The sequence below is a fragment of the Rhinatrema bivittatum genome, chromosome 8 (genome assembly GCF_901001135.1).
Source record: "Rhinatrema bivittatum chromosome 8, aRhiBiv1.1, whole genome shotgun sequence".
Lineage (NCBI taxonomy): Eukaryota > Metazoa > Chordata > Amphibia > Gymnophiona > Rhinatrematidae > Rhinatrema > Rhinatrema bivittatum.
Window position 1 is genome coordinate 114,797,883 of NC_042622.1, and position 15,228 is coordinate 114,813,110.

A 15,228-nucleotide genomic window follows, 5' to 3' on the forward strand; every position below is an offset into this window, starting at 1 on the left:
ACCTTCCCCTCCCTTCCCCTACCTAACCCACCCGCCCGGCCCTGTCTAAACCCCCCCTTACCTTTGTCGGGGGATTTACGCCTCCCAGAGGGAGACGTAAATCCCCGCGCGCCAGCGAGCCGCTAGCGCGCCGGGACGCGACCTGGGGGCGGGTCCGGAGGGCGCAGCCACGCCCCCGGACCGCCCCGGGCCGTAGCCACGCCCCCAGGCCCGCCCCCGGAACACTCCCGACACGCCCCGAAAATGCCACGCGGTTCGGGCCCGCCCCCGACACGCCCCCCTCAGAAAACCCCGGGACTTACGCGAGTCCCGGGGTTCTGCGCGCACCGGTAGGCCTATGTAAAATAGGCTCACCGGCGCGCAGGGCCCTGCTCGCCTAAATCCGCTCGGATTTGGGCGGATTTAGGCGAGCAGGGCTCTTAAAATCCGCCCCTAAATGCATAAAAAGTAATAAAAAAGAAGGAATCTGTTACTAGGGATGTGAATCGTGTTCCATATCGTCTTAACGATAGAAATTGTGTGGCAGGGCAAGAAAATCGTGTTAGGCACGATTTTTTAGTAAAAAAAATCGTTAAAAATCGTTTTTTCCGATTAGTGCGCACTAACTGGGAGTTAGTGCGCACTAACTGAAAATGATACAATTTGACACTTTTCAGGTCAGTTAAGGTCAGTTTAGGAATGAATATGTATTCCTATTGGCTGCCCTCTTATTTATTCATGTTACCAAGGTTCCCACTGACAGTATATGGGGGATGGGAAATGGAAACAGTTGGTAGCTTCACAAAACAAGTAATGTAATCAGTCAATGTGACTAGAACTTGTGCCCTAATCCTGGCACCAGGGGTGTTGTGATCTTCCTGCACACAGTGCCCTATCCCTATTAATACCAGGAGTGTTGTGATCTTCCTGCACACAGTGCCCTAACCCTGGCACCAGGGGTGTTGTGATCTTCCTGCACACAGTGCCCTATCCCTATTAATACCAGGAGTGTTGTGATCTTCCTGCACACAGTGCCCTAACCCTGGCACCAGGGGTGTTGTGATCTTCCTGCACACAGTGCCCTATCCCTATTAATACCAGGAGTGTTGTGATCTTCCTGCACACAGTGCCCTAACCCTGACACCAGGGGTGTTGTGATCTTCCTGCACACAGTGCCCTATCCCTATTAATACCAGGAGTGTTGTGATCTTCTTGCACACAGTGCCCTAACCCTGGCACCAGGGGTGTTGTGATCTTCATGTACACAGTGCCCTATCCCTATTAATACCAGGAGTGTTGTGATCTTCCTGCAAACAGTGCCCTAACCCTGGCACCAGGGGTGTTGTGATCTTCCTGCACACAGTGCCCTATCCCTATTAATACCAGGAGTGTTGTGATCTTCCTGCACACAGTGCCCTAACCCTGACACCAGGGGTGTTGTGATCTTCCTGCACACAGTGCCTTATCCCTATTAATACCAGGAGTGTTGTGATCTTCCTGCACACAGTGCCCTAACCCTGACACCAGGGGTGTTGTGATCTTCCTGCACACAGTGCCCTATCCCTATTAATACCAGGAGTGTTGTGATCTTCCTGCACACAGTGCCCTAACCCTGACACCAGGGGTGTTGTGATCCTCCTGCACACAGTGCCCTAACCCTGGCACCAGGGGTGTTGTGATCTTCCTGCACACAGTGCCCTATCCCTATTAATACCAGGAGTGTTGTGATCTTCTTCCACACAGTGCCCTAACCCTGGCACCAGGGGTGTTGTGATCTTCATGTACACAGTGCCCTATCCCTATTAATACCAGGAGTGTTGTGATCTTCCTGCACACAGTGCCCTAACCCTGGCACCAGGGGTGTTGTGATCTTCCTGCACACAGTGCCCTATCCCTATTAATACCTGTAGTGTTGTGATCTTCCTGCACACAGTGCCCTAACCCTGGCACCAGGGGTGTTGTGATCTTCCTGCACACAGTGCCCTATCCCTATTAATACCAGGAGTGTTGTGATCTTCCTGCACACAGTGCCCTAACCCTGGCACCAGGGGTGTTGTGATCTTCCTGCACACAGTGCCCTATCCCTATTAATACCAGGAGTGTTGTGATCTTCTTGCACACAGTGCCCTAACCCTGGCACCAGGGGTGTTGTGATCTTCATGTACACAGTGCCCTATACCTATTAATACCAGGAGTGTTGTGATCTTCCTGCACACAGTGCCCTAACCCTGGCACCAGGGGTGTTGTGATCTTCCTGCACACAGTGCCCTATCCCTATTAATACCAGGAGTGTTGTGATCTTCCTGCACACAGTGCCCTAACCCTGGCACCAGGGGTGTTGTGATCTTCCTGCACACAGTGCCCTATCCCTATTAATACCAGGAGTGTTGTGATCTTCTTGCACACAGTGCCCTAACCCTGGCACCAGGGGTGTTGTGATCTTCATGTACACAGTGCCCTATCCCTATTAATACCAGGAGTGTTGTGATCTTCCTGCAAACAGTGCCCTAACCCTGGCACCAGGGGTGTTGTGATCTTCCTGCACACAGTGCCCTATCCCTATTAATACCAGGAGTGTTGTGATCTTCCTGCACACAGTGCCCTAACCCTGACACCAGGGGTGTTGTGATCTTCCTGCACACAGTGCCCTATCCCTATTAATACCAGGAGTGTTGTGATCTTCCTGCACACAGTGCCCTAACCCTGACACCAGGGGTGTTGTGATCTTCCTGCACACAGTGCCCTATCCCTGACACCAGGGGTGTTGTGATCTTCCTGCACACAGTGCCCTATCCCTATTAATACCAGGAGTGTTGTGATCTTCCTGCACACAGTGCCCTAACCCTGACACCAGGGGTGTTTGTGATCCTCCTGCACACAGTGCCCTAACCCTGGCACCAGGGGTGTTGTGATCTTCCTGCACACAGTGCCCTATCCCTATTAATACCAGGAGTGTTGTGATCTTCCTGCACACAGTGCCCTAACCCTGGCACCAGGGGTGTTGTGATCTTCCTGCACACAGTGCCCTATCCCTATTAATACCAGGAGTGTTGTGATCTTCCTGCACACAGTGCCCTAACCCTGGCACCAGGGGTGTTGTGATCTTCCTGCACACAGTGCCCTATCCCTATTAATACCAGGAGTGTTGTGATCTTCTTGCACACAGTGCCCTAACCCTGGCACCAGGGGTGTTGTGATCTTCATGTACACAGTGCCCTATCCCTATTAATACCAGGAGTGTTGTGATCTTCCTGCACACAGTGCCCTATCCCTATTAATACCAGGAGTGTTGTGATCTTCCTGCACACAGTGCCCTATCCCTAATACCAGGGGTGTTGTGATCTTCCTGCACACAGTGCCCTATTCCTGATACCGGGGGTGTTGTGATCTTCTTGCACACATCCCGGTATCAGGGATAGGGCACTGCATGCAGGAAGATCACAACACCCCTGGTATTAGGGATAGGGCACTGCGTGCAGGAAGATCACAACACTCCTGGTATTAATAGGGATAGGGCACTGTGTGCAGGAAGATCACAATACCCCGGAGGAGTGAGGGTCAGGCAGCTCCCCCCTGGCTGTGAAGCCAGCCTCTCACTAGTAATGCAGGGAGGGAGCTGTCTCAGACTTCACCATCCTCCCCCCCCCCCCCTCACCCACACACCATTCACTAGCTGGGACATGGGGGAAGTCAGGAGTGAGGGTCAGGCAGCTCCCCCCTGTCTGTGAAGCCAGCCTCTCACTAGTAATGCAGGGAGGGAGCTGTCTCAGACTTCACCATCCTCCCCCCCCCTCACCCACACACCATTCACTGGCTGGGACATGGGGGAAGTCAGGAGTGAGGGTCAGGCAGCTCCCCCCTGTCTGTGAAGCCAGCCTCTCACTAGTAATGCAGGGAGGGAGCTGTCTCAGACTGGTATCAGGGATAGGGCACTGAGTGCAGGAAGATCACAACACCCCTGGTATCAGGAATAGGGCACAGGTTCTAGTCATATTGACTGATCACATTACTTTTTTTGTCAAGTACCAACAGTTTCCATTTCCCATCCCCCCAACCATCACCTCAGTTGGAACCTTGGTAACATCAATAGATAAGAGGGCAGCCAGCCAATAGGAAAACATATTCATTCCTAACTGACCTTTACTGACTTGGAAAGTGTCAATAATTTGTATCATTTTCTGTTAGTGTTCCTGAGTTTCCATTTCCATTTCCCATCCCCCCAACCATCACCTCAGTGGGAACCTGGTTAACATCAATAGATAAGAGGGCAGCCAGCCAATAGGAACACATATTCATTCCTAACTGACCTTTACTGACCTGGAAAGTGTCAATTTGTATCATTTTCAGTTAGTGCGCACTAACTGGGAGTTAGTGCGCATTAACGCCCGTTAGTGCGCACTAACACGATTTAACGATTTTTAACGATAAATCGTTAGAATTTCTATTGTATTGTGTTCTATAACGATTTAAAACGATTTTAAAATTATCGGACGATAATTTTAATCGTTAAAAAACGATTCACATCCCTATCTGTTACTGGGACACTATTTGATGTGGACACTTTTGTTAGACTGATGATTAAATATAAGGCAGAAAAATGTGTGCATATTTAAATACATCACCTTGATGATGCCTAGTATGAGGTCTAAAATTTAAAAGATCATTACTTTAAGGTTATAGTGGATTCTATGGTTAAAATTCTACCAATGCCAGAACCCTGATTGCTAGCCAAGCTTATCTTGATGCTAGTCGAAGAAAAAGAAGAGGCCACTGGCCAAGCCCATCCCATAGGTGGGTGAGGAAAAAGAAGAAGTCTTTGTCCACTGGTAGAGCACATCCCACCAACAGCTGAAGAGCATAGAGCTGCCACCAGTAGGTAAGTCTCAGGAGGGCAGGGACCCATTGCTAAACCTGAAAGTTACCTAGGGTACATGTAGTACTGAGCGGTTATAGGGTAGCCAGAAAACATACTTTAGGCTGGACTCTGCTAAATCTTTTAGAAATCTCTTTATTTGTAGCAAGTAACAGCTAAAGCAACTTTGCTATTCTATGCTGTTCAATAAACAAAATGTGACAATGCTACTTTCACTTAGAACATAAGACTTGCTATACTGGGTCAGAACAAAGGTCAGTCAAGCCCAGTATCCTGTTTCCAACATTGGCCAATTCAGGTCACAAGTACCTGGCAGGATCTCAAGGAGTAGACAGAGTCCAAGCTGCCTATCCCAGGGATAAGCAGTGGATTTCTGAAACTCTAATAATGTTAATGGACTTTTCCTCCAGGAACTTAACCAAAACTTTTAAAATGTAGCTACACTAATAGCTTTCACCACATCTTCTGGCAATGAATTCCAGAGTTTAATTATGTCTTGAGTAAAAAATATATTTTCTCTTATTAATTTTAAAAGTATCACCTAATAACTTCATTGTATGTTCCCTAGTCTTTGTACTTTTTGAAAGAGTAAACAACTGATTAACGTTTACTCGTTCCATTCCACTCATTGTTTTCTAGACCTCTATGATATCTTCCCTCAACTGTCTCTTCTTCAAGATGAAACTACATTGAAATCTTCTGCTCAGTGTGCAGTGGCAGCCAAGAAAGCAATTAGAATGCTATGGATTATTAGGAAAGGAATGGAGAATAGGGATGTGCATTCTTTGGTCAATTCATTTCATTTGTTTCAGCAGTGTGCACATATCTCGCGAATGGAAGGTAGGTACACAAAGCTGGTGGTATACCGTTGAAATGAATGAAACAAATGGACCAATGAATGCACATCCCTATTCTCCATTCCTTTCCTAATAATCCATAGCATTCTAATTGCTTTCTTGGCTGCCGCTGCACACTGAGCAGAAGATTTCAATGTATTTTCAATAATGACACATAGATCCTTTTCCTGAGTAGTAAATCCCTATGTGGAACCTTGCATTGTATAGCCATAATTTGGGTTACTCTTCCCTAAGTGTATCACTTTGCCTTTGTTCACATTAAATTTCATTTGCCTTTTGCATGCCCAGTCTCCCAGTTTTGAAAGATTCTCTTGCAATTTTTCACAATCCTTTTGGATTTAACAACTTTGAATAATTTTGTGTCATCGGCAAATATTATCTCAATTGTTGTTCCCATTTCCAAGTCATTTATTAAGCAATTTTGTTCTTTATGATAGTTCCTACCATTTTGCCTGGCACAGATGTCAGACTCACTGGTCTGTAGTTTCCTGGACCTCCCTGTGATCCCTTTTTAAAAATTGGTGTTACATTGGCATCCCTCCAGTCTTCAGGTACCATAGACAATGTTACTGATAGTTTACAAATTTCCAATAACAGGTCCACATTCTAATTTCTCAATTCTTTCAGCACTTTGGAATGTATACCATCTGGTCCACATGATTTGCTACTCTTTAGTTTGTCAATTTGCCCTTGTACATTTTCAGGTTCACTGAGATTTGTTTCAGTTTCTCTGAATCATCACCTTTGAAAATATCATTTCTGGGATGGGTATATCTCTTACATCTTCCTCGGTGAATATCAAAGTAAAGAATTCATTTAGTCTCTTTGCTATGGCTTTGTCATCCTTAAGTGCCCCTTTTACCATTTTATCATCTAATATTCCAACTGACTCCCTCACAGGCATTTTGCCTGAAATATACCTGAAAAAGCTTTTATTATGAGTTTTTGCTTCCATGGCAAGCTTCTTTTCAAATTCTCTCTTTGCCTTTCTTATCAATGCTTTGTATCTGACTTGCCAGTGCTTATACTGTTGACTGTTTTCTTCATTCAGATATTTTTTCCATTTCTTGAAAGATGTTCTTTTAGATACTATAGCCTCTCTCACCTCAACTTTTAACCATGCCAGTAGTCGTTTAGCTTTCCTTCAACCTTTTCTAATACATGGAATACATATGATCTGGGCTTCCATGATGGCATTTTTAAACAATGTCCATGTCTGAACTAAACTCTTAACCTTTTCAGTTGCTCCTTTCAGTTTTTTCCTAACTATTTTCCTCATTTTATCATAGTCACCTTTTTGAAAGTTAAGAAAGGACTGACGAGCTCCTGCGGGAAGGGCCCCCTTTAACACGGCGCTTGCCGGAGGGGCGCCCCCCGCCTTACCTTGGCGATGTCAGCATGGTTACCATGGCATCGGGCTGTTTTCCCTGGGGGAGGACCCAAGGAAGGGAAACTTGGGTGACATGGTGATTCACCACATCGGTGCGTCGACGTGCGGTGACGTCGACCTTGCGTTTTTTGCGAGGCCGAGGTCCTCAAAACCACGGTGAGTGCCGGGCCAGGCCTCTTTGCACGGCCAGCGCTCATGTTTCTTCCCACCCACCCAACAAAAGGGATAAGGAGGGGGCAGAAGAGAAGGGCAACCAAGGGCAGTAGGGATGGACAGTAAAGATCTAATGTTAGAAAGTGAGGCTTAAGAATGTATTTGTTGCAACACAGTGGTTGGTGGGGGTAGCCGAGTCGGTAGGCAAATAGGGACCTGGAGGACACGATGTGGACAAACTGGAGGTCCTAGGGAATGGAAGAGTGCGTATATGTGGGCATGGGCTACCCGGAGGAATGGCCCCGTGGCTTGGACACGGCAGGGAGGCCGGGAAGATGTTTGGCGGACTGGCTTATATGGCGGACGCCAGCACGAAGCCTGGTATGATAATATGGGAAGACGCACCAACGACTCGGGTACCAAGAATCTGTTTATGTTAATAGTTAATAGAAAGCTGCGGCCTGTTTTTCACCAAACTTGGAGTATGAGTGGTATTTTATGCGGTTTGACGAAGGGCCAGGGGGAAGAGCAAACACAAGGGTGCAAGCTGCCAATGTTAATGCTGTTGCAGTCAATTTTTTTTCTAGCACTCCCTCTAGTTATTAAGTCAAATTTGATCATGTAGTGATCACTATTGGCAAGTGGCTCCAACACTGTTACCTTCCACACTAAATCCTGTGTTCCACTAAGAATTAGATCTAGAGGCCCTCCTAATCCCTCTGGGCCCTGCTTTCTTATCCCTGGCTGAAGGGAGCCTCCCTGACCCAGAATCCCATGCTGGGTGAGCTCTTAAGGAGGACTGGGCCAGATAACTGTGGCCAGTCCTTTAAGATGTTCTGAGGGAGATTCTTATACACTCCTTCACAGTGTAATTACCTTGTACAACCATGGCCATTTGAATTTAATAGAATTGAAGAAAATGGTGAGGCAGTATTATATATTTCTTATGCAATGTCACAACACTTGCTCATAATTTAAAGGGATTTCAGTTATCCAGTGCAGGAATTATTGAAACCCATTGCTATACCTGAACTTTCAAAACTCCACATATGTCCCTTCTTCCCATCATCATTTAGCTTACACCTGCTCCAAACTGTATTAATAAAGAAGATCCTTTTTATTGCTCATTCTTTTATAACTGAAGTAGCTCCCAATCCTTTTGCATTTTTAGATTCCACGTGTAACTCTGTAAAGATTTCTGTGTGCTTTCTTCATTATCCTTTGAATGGATTGCCAAATGCTGATTCATTTCATTCTCTTCATCAACAAGTATTTCTGGCGGAATATTTGGGAAATTTAATTGTACTTTCTAGTTTTTTTCACAAATACATGCTCACATGATTAACTGTAGTAGTTGTGAATACAGATGAAACAACAAATGGGCTTAAGTACTGTTTTGTAGACCAGGCAATTGAATTTGATTTCTTGCATGTATGCAATGCATTCCACCTTGAGGATGGTTTGCTAATGTTTACATACTCCCTGTGATGTTATGGAGCCACCTAGTTGTACTATTGTGTAGAAAATCATATCTACTGTAGGAATAGAACCACTGAGCTCTACTAGGCAATGAATTAAATGTATGTTGACCTTAAGATAACAGGCAGGGAATGCATTGCACAGCATCAGAACCTGTGGTGGTACAAGTCTGAGGACAGAAAGGAACATACTTCAACCATTTCCTGGAGTACACTGTAGAACACACCCATTGATCCGAGTATCAGTAATGACTGTGAACAGATCATTGCAGTGTACAGTTTTATAATAGCTGACAGTATATATATATATGTGTGTGTGTGTGTGTGTGTGTGTGTGTGTGTTTGAAAAGCTTAAATACATGGATTAATATTCAGGCCTGCTGCATTCGTATAGAACAGTCACTTTATATCAGTTTTAAGCATATGTAATAATCTGCGGCAAAACATTTTTAGTCTTGGTTTCTGGTGCCAACATTGCCATTATAGCTTATGCCACTACAGACACGTAACAAGCACTATATGGTGATAAGTGTTGAGAGGTTGAGTAAAAAAAAAAACCAGGGTGTTGAATATATTAGTATTATATGTTTTTTGTTTAGGCCTTTTATAAAAAATATTGTAACAAAACGAATAATTTTAGAATGTGTTTTTATATTGTCTGTATTGGTCTTTTTGTTTTATTCTATATTATAAAACTTTGTAAACCGGTATGACGGTTTTTTCCAATACCGGTATAGAAATATTTAATAAATAAAAAATAAATTTACTGATAGAAGCTAACTGTATATTCTGCTGAGGTATATTAGAAAGTAACATGAGGAGGGCACAGTTTGCAGGCCCATCAGTAGTTTGTAACCATGAACCTATAAGTGAAATTTTAAAAGCAAGTTCCCTGGCGGGTTTCCCTTTGAAAATTGGGGTGGCTCGCCTAACATGGATACTTTTTCTACTCGCGTACTTTGTGGCTGCCTGCAAAGAAGTGCAAAGTATATGCCAGAAAGTACTCACAATGATTTGAAAATAAAATTACCCTGCATACTTTTCCCTCCTCCTGCCTAATCTCATCTTTTTTTCCAGCACAACAGGAAGGGGGCAATAATCAAATTATTCTTTACACTGAAAAACACATATTTACCCACTTGAAAACTTTTGATTATTCCCCCCTTATATTTACAGATCATTTATGTAATTCCCTTGCTTCCTCTCTGAAGGAGCATCCATATTGAAAACTTTGTGTGATGTACTTTGTGATTTTCCTTCCATCAGGATTATGCAGAAAGCTGGAGAATGCACAAGAAATTTTCTTCATGAAAAAAAAAAAAGAAAAAAACCTCACCAATTGTTTCAAATAATTCATATTCCAGGTAGCACACAGTCTACTAGCAATTATGAATTACACTTATAAGAAAAGAATGTGTTTCTCTGAATTACCGTATACATAGCTGTCTGGAAAAAAGAAGGCAGTTGGATTCACTGAACCTCTGGTCTTCCTTCAACTACTTAACAACTATACAATATTTCTATAAATAAAGCTTTGTAAATTTGTGCCCACTTTCAGCTATACATCTAGTAAATTGCCTATATGAAACTTGACTTCCTTCAATATACGTAGTATTCCACAACACAAAGACGTTTAGCAACATTAGAGTGGGCATTTCTGAGAATATGTTTGGGATGAAATTTAAAAAAATAACACATATAGAAGATAACTTTCAAACAATTGCGCGTGGCAACATATATGTGCATATATCGCTGTGCGTCATTTTACCATAATATTATATAACCTGTGTGTATGATATGTACATGTTTTATAAACTATGTTTTTCCCTATCCCGCAATATACTTGCTTATGTAACCTTATGCACGAAATCATGCAATGCATTGAAACACGATTATCAATGCATTGAACATGCATACCTTTCCAATCTATTTTTAAAATATAGGCATATGGGACCTGATTTTCAAAAGCATTTATATGCTTAAAAGTAGGCTTTACACATATAAATTCACTTTACCTGTGTAAGTGGGCTTTTGAAAATTGCTTCAATATACGCCATTGAATTATCCATAGGATTTACCCTCATAAGTGCACTTTATGTGTGTAAATGACTTTTGAAAATTGCTACGATAGTATGTTACATTTATGCATGTAATTTCTTTGAAAATTCACCTCATATTTTACATGTGAAAGTATAGCAAGACTTACTTGTGTAAGTCCCAATTTACACTCGTAAGTCAACCAATTTTAAAACATGCACACATCAAGGACATGGCCACTAGGGATGTGAATCGGGCTTCGGACGATTGAAAATATCGTCGATATTTTCAAAATCATCAGAAATCGGGGGCTCCCCCAAAATGATAGGAAAACCCCACGATATTGATCGTGGGGGTTCCCTTATCGTTTTGGGGAGGGCGGGAAAAATGGCACATAAAAATAACCCCTAAACCCACCCCGACCCTTTAAAAGTAACCCCTTAGCTTCCCCCACCCTCCCGACCCCCCCCCCAAAACCTTTTTACAGGTACCTGGTGGTCCAGTGGGAGTCCTGGGAGTGATCTCCCGCTTCGGGCTGTCCTCCGGCTCCCGGGCCGTCGGCTGCCACTAATCAAAATGGCGCCGATGGCCCTTTGCCCTTACCATGTGACAGGGTATCCGTGCCATTGGCTGGATCCTGTCACATGGTAGGAGCACTGGATGGCCGGCGCCATCTTGTGCACCTACCATGTGACAGGGGCTGACCAATGGCACCGGTAGCCCCTGTGACATAGTAAGGGCAAAGGCTATCGGCGCCATTTTGATTACTGGCAGCCGATGGCCCGAGTGCACGAGATCGCTCCTGGACCCCCGCTGGACCACCAGGGGCTTTTGGCAAGTCTTGGGGGACCCTCCTGACCCCCACAAGACTTCCCAAAAGTCCAGCGGGGCTCCAGGAGCGACCTCCTGCACTCGGACCGTTGGCTGCCAGTATTCAAAATGGCGCCGATAGCCTTTGCCTTACTTTGTCACAGGGGCTACCGGCGCCATTGGTCAGCCCCTGTCACATGGTAGGAGCACAAGATGGCACCGGCCATCCAGTGCTCCTACCATGTGACCATTGGCGCCATTTTGATTAGTGGCAGCTGACGGCCCGGGAGTGGGAGGACGGCCCGGAGCGGGAGATCACGGGAGATCGCTCCCGGGACCCCCAATGGACCACCAGGTACCTGTAAATGTTTTTGGGGGGGTCGGGAGGGTGGGGGAAGCTAAGGGGTTACTTTTAAAGGGTCGGGTGGGTTTTTTGTTTATCGGCTGGGGCGCAGCCGATAAACAAAACGCGATCGGGCCCAATGGAAAAAAACCCACATGTGAATCGGAACCGGAATCCGAACCGATTCCGGTTCCGATTCACATCTCTAATGGCCACTTTAACAATTAATCCACCAGTTTGCCCAATCCTTCTCCAGGTAATCGAGAACTTCCTGTTTTTTTAGCCTGAACTCACCCCACTTCACCCAGATCTCCCATTATCATTCAATATCACTTATGTCAGATAATAAGCAGGTGTAAAAATCTGCAAGTCAGTTGGCAAATGTATATGTGTGTCTTCTAAAATAGCAATTTATGCATGTAAGAGTTGGCCCCACCTTGGAACGACCTTAGACTGCTCCTTTTGTACATGCATATATGTATACACGAAAGTGAAAATACACACACATTTTTTACTTTTATAAAATATTAAGTGCAGGAGTAAAGGGTTACTTTTTATGTGCATAACATTTTGAAAATTCACCTTAAAGATTGTGTTTTCAAGTCTACGCACATGTGGGTAGAATTTCAAAAAGCGCAATTTGGCGTACTTTTGTTGGCGCATCAGGCGCCAACAAAAGTACGCTGGATTTTAGTAGATACGCACGTAGCCGCGCGTATCCGCTAAAATCCTGGATCGGCGCGCGCAAGGCTACCGATTCCATATAGCTGGCGCGCGCCGAGCCGCACAGCCTACCTCTGTTCCCTCCGAGACCGCTCCGAAATCGGAACGGCCTCGGAGGGAACTTTCTTTTGCCCTCCCCTCACCTTCCCCTCCCTTCCCCTACCTAACCCACCCCCCTGGCCCTGTCTAAACCCCCCCTTACCTTTGTCGGGGGATTTACGCCTCCCGGAGGGAGACGTAAATCCCTGCGCGCCAGCGGGCCACTAGCACACTGGGACGCGACCTGGGGGCGGGTCCGGAGGGCGCGGCCGCGCCCCCGGACTGCCCCGGGCCGTAACCACGCCCCCGGACCCGCCCCCGAAACGCTACGTCCCGCCCCAAAAACGCCGCGCGGATCGGGCCCGCCCCCGACACGCCCCCCTCGGAAAACCCCAGGACTTACGCGAGTCCCGGGGCTCTGCGCGCGCCGGTAGGCCTATGTAAAATAGGCGCACCGGCGCGCAGGGCTCTTAAAATCCGCCCCATGGGGTACATTTTAAAAAACAGCGCGCGCGCTTACTTTTGTTCGTGCAACCGGCACGAACAAAAGTACATTGGATTTTAAAAGATACGCGCAAGTTACGCCTGCCACTGGCAGGCGTAACTTGCGCACGCCGGCTGGCCAGGCCCCGACACAGGCCGCTGTGCCATGGTACTCGGCCACGCCCTGGACCGCCCATGTTACCAAGCCCCAGGACTTATTTCCCATCTTAATTCTACGTTCTCCTGCCTCATATTTTGAACACCAACTTATATTAATGCACTAGATTCCCTGTATTTCTTAATCCCATTCTCTCTGAGTACCCTCTGACTTTTCAAATATGATGATAATTGAATTTACCTTGTTTTCAATTCGAATAGTCTGGGGCATGACAAAAGGATTCCCACCCTGAATCACAAGGATTTCAGTCTTGGCTAAATGAAGTGCTAACTTACAGGTGAATTTTAAAAGGCTCGCGTGCACAAATATCGGGAGATACGCGCGTGGCCAGGCCATGAGCGTGCCAAGCACATTTTAGAAACAGCCCGGCCACGTGCATATCCCTGATACAGGTAGAAGTGCCAGGCCATCCAAAAAGGGCGGGTCAGGGGCAGGGTCTGGGCGGGGAGGGGCAGGGGCCGCTCAGCACAGCACCATTAGATGCTGTCCTGGGAAGCACGCACCGGCAGCTGGCCGGCGCACAGAACTTACTTCATCTATTCAGATGAAGCATGTTCCGAAATACAAAAAAAAGAAAGGGAAAGGGGTTTTAGGGGTTGGGGAGGAGAGGGGAAAAGGGAGGCAGAGTAGGAAGAGGTATAGGGAAGTTCCCTTGCAATCTACTCCTTAATTGGAGTGGACTGGGAGGGAATTGGTAATGGGCCGATCGTGTCGCCGTGTGCATTTTTCAAAAATTCTCCTCCCCACGCGCGCGACTGGTCACTCGCACGCTCTTGCGCACGCGGATACAAAACTGGGTGCGCACGTGTGCGCAGGGCGTCGCTTTTCTAATATGGTCGCAGCGGCGCGCGCATGTTATAAAATTGGCGTGTGCATGTGCGCGCGCTGGGAACCCTGCGCACATGGACACCTGCACATTTTTTAAAATCTACCTTTTATTGTGGGTAAGCTACTCTCTCATAGTGGACGCAGAGCAAGAGATCAATGATGAAGTATCATCCCAGCGCTAGCCACCAGGATAATATTGAATTGGATGTCCTCTGCATAAATTCTATATCCCTCGCAGAACCCAGCCAGAGGTCTGCATATAGGAGACATATAAATGATTAAACAGCGTTGCAGACAAGGCTGAGCCCTGTGGGACACCTGTGAATGCCAGAAGGAATGATTCTCACCGCAGTGGGTTTGTTGTATCTGACCATTCAAGTATGATTCAAACCAATTGAAAATTTGCACCTGTTTTATCTGCACGTATTGGGGTAGATTTTCAGAGCCCTGCTCGCCTAAATCCGCCCAAAACCGGGCGGATTTAGGCGAGCAGGGCCCTGCGCGCCGGGAAGCCTATTTTACATAGGCCTCCCGGCGCGCGCAGAGCCCCGGGACTCGCGTATGTCCCGGGGTTCTCGGAGGGGGGCGTGTCGGGGGCGTGTCGGGGGGCGGGCCCGGTCGTCGCGGCGTTCCGGGGGCGTGTCGGCAGCGTTTTGGGGGCGGGTACGGGGCGTGGCTACGGCCCGGGGGCGTGGCCGCGCCCTCCGTACCCGCCCCCAGGTCGCGGCCCGGCGCGCAGCAGGCCCGCTGGCGCGCGGGGATTTACGTCTCCCTCCGGGAGGCGTAAATCCCCCGACAAAGGTAAGGGGGGGGTGTAGACAGGGCCGGGCGGGTGGGTTAGGTAGGGGAAGGGAGGGGAAGGTGAGGGGAGGGCAAAGGAAAGTTCCCTCTAAGGCCGCTCCGATTTCGGAGCGGCCTTGGAGGGAACGGGGGGAGGCAGCGCGGCTCGGCGCGCGCAGGCTATACAAAATCGATAGCCTTGCGCGCGCCGATCCAGGATTTTAGCCGATACGCGCAGCTCCGCGCGTATCTACTAAAATCCAGCGTACTTTTGTTT